The following is a 2,623-nucleotide window of genomic DNA, read 5'->3' as shown; positions in this document are numbered from 1 at the left end:
GAAGCCCGGGTCTGTCCTCGGCGCTAGGGACCTGCCGGGACTCCCGGTTGTTGAGCCAGCCCTGCCCGGCCTCTTGACTCCGGCGGGATTCGAACCCACCTGCTCCAGTGGTCCCGATCTGGCCGGGGTTGCCTATCCGATGAGCCTGGGCTCACCTGTCTCGTTTCCCTCCTTCCAGCCGGGCCTGGGGTAATCTGACCCCCTTCTCTTCCTCTTGCAGAACTTGGGGGTGGGGGGGCTTCCTTCCTACCCTTTCGAGCCATCTATCCCCAATCCGACTGTGGCTGCGTCTAGCTCGGGCCAGATCTTAGGTGACCCGCCCCCAACTCCCTTCCGGGTGTGTCCGGGGGGTGATCTGCTCTAAGGTCCAGGCTCTTAGCCTGTCCCAGGTGACGCATCCCCGAGTTCCCCGCGAGCTGGAGCCGAATCTTGGGGTTACTTGCTCCCATCTCGTCTCCGGCCGATCCAGCCATTCTGTCTCACCCCCTTCCGTAGTCTCAGCTCCTTGGGAACACCCCCCCCTTTGGTGACACCCACCAAGTTGCAGGTTCAAATTGACCCCTGCTCAGGGTGGTGGCTCTGGGAACAGAGCCGGGATCAGATTCGGGATGGGGGGGGAGGGCCTTTCCTGGAGACCCCCTGCGCTCTCTGGCTGTTGAGATGTATCCAGGAGGCCAGGTTGCGTTTTGTTTTTCTTCCTTGTCGCCTGTTGCTGAAACTGACCTGTTATGTAACTCCACCGCCCTGCCTTGGAAAAAAGTTGGTTTTGAGCGTGGTTGGACCTCCGACGGGGCGCCGAGAGTGGGTTTCACCTGCCGGGGTTCTGCTACGTCTCGGAAACTTTTTCTTTTTTAACGATGTTGATGTCCAGCAAGGGCTCTGTAGGTGTTTTTAAATGGGGATTGGGTTTGTGAAGTATCGCCATGCACTTCCCAGACCTGAATTTGTACCTGATGCTGGGGAGGGGGGCTGGCGGGGTCTGGGGCCCGAGTCCTGGGGAATGTCGCCATCACCTCCCCACACACCTTGGATTTCAGATTGCTTTCACTCTCAGCTTGCTTTGTGCCCGGCACCTCCCCAAGGTTTATTTCCCTGAATTCTCCGGCAGGGAGGAGCTTCTTCGTGGCTCACCTGGTCACAGGTGTCCCTTGGCACGCCTTAGTGCTCCGTGCTCCAGAGCTGGGGGAGCCACACCACCCTCCGCCAGCGTGAGCTCAGACCCTGTCCTCGGGGGAGGAGGACTTCGATGTTGGTTGGTTGAGTCACTCCCGTGGGTAGACCACCCACTCGGACTGTCTTTTATTTTAGCCCCTGATAGAGGCAGAAAACATTTGACTCATTCGAACCCCAGATTCCTTTCCATGAAGGCCCATGGGTAGGATGTTGGGGAGGACAGGTGTGCAGGGAGGAGTTTTCTTTTCATGTTTACAGTCGGTGGAGGAGTGAGTGAGTGGGCCTGGGGGGGAGAATTAGAGCTGCGTGAGGCCCCGCCTCCTCATAGGTCTCAGACTCTGTAGGTCCCCGCTTTCCTAAACAGGGTGCCATTGTATTTTTATTCCTCTTACACACCAGGGCAATCCACCAGGTCGTGCTGTGTGGCTGCTTCAGCCTGTTGAGTGACTGGGGATGAAGATTCTTTTTTTTTTAAATTATTTAGTTAATTTATTTTTTTTTTTTAAACTTGGCCAGAGAGACATAGAGAGAAAGAGAGGGAAAGTGAGAAAGCAAGCTACCAGGTCCAGGACTTGAACCATGGTCGGCCATATGGGAGTGTCCAGCACCTTAACCACCATGCCACCTGCTGGTCCCCGAGGATGAAGATTTCTCTCTCTCTCTCTCTCTTTTTTTTTTTTTTTTTTGAGAGGTTTTCGCTATAGGGCTTGTGCGCTCGCCAGACAGAGAGAGAGAGAGACAGAGAGACAGAAAGCGAGAAATCACCCCCCAGGGAGGATGGACACACCGCAATCCCTTCTCCTCCATTCTCCTCTCGGGATCTTGGGCACGCATGCACACGCGCCCTGCATGAGTTTTAAGCCACCAGGTCTGGGACGCGAACCGCAGTTGACTACGGGGAGTCCAGCGACACAGCCATTACCCTATCTGCTGGTTCCCCCAAGGATAAAGATTTCTGTGCATCGTGGTGCTGTGGTCTGTGGCAGCTGGTGGGGTGGGGGTTGGGATAGGTATCGGTTTTATTACAAATTCCCCTCCCCCCCTGTTTAAAGGATTTTTTTGCCATAGGGTGCACGTGTGCTGAGACAGCGAGAAACAGAGAAGGAAAGTGAGACCTTATCCCCCAGGGAGGATGGCCATGCCACAACCCCTTCTCTGGAGATTTTGGACACACGGGCATTTGCTCCTGACATGGGGTCCGGGACCCAAACCTCAGTCAGCCATGTGGGGGGTTCAGAGTCTTAACTACCATGCGACCTGTTTGCCCTGTGAATCCTTTTCACTGTGGCCAGCAGGAAACAGCAAGCCTGGAGCAGCTTTGAGCTGCGGTTTGCTCTGCTCGCTGTTAGTGATTAATTGTGGGGCGTGCCCTTCTCCTTCGGTTGAAATAATCACTTTATTTCCCTCCACCTGGACATTGAGCTGTGCAGAATAAGAGCATTAACGCCTC

Source organism: Tupaia chinensis, unplaced genomic scaffold (genome assembly GCF_000334495.1).
Source record: "Tupaia chinensis unplaced genomic scaffold, TupChi_1.0 Scaffold000201_1, whole genome shotgun sequence".
Classification (NCBI taxonomy): Eukaryota; Metazoa; Chordata; class Mammalia; order Scandentia; family Tupaiidae; genus Tupaia; species Tupaia belangeri.
This window is presented reverse-complemented; position numbering follows the sequence as displayed.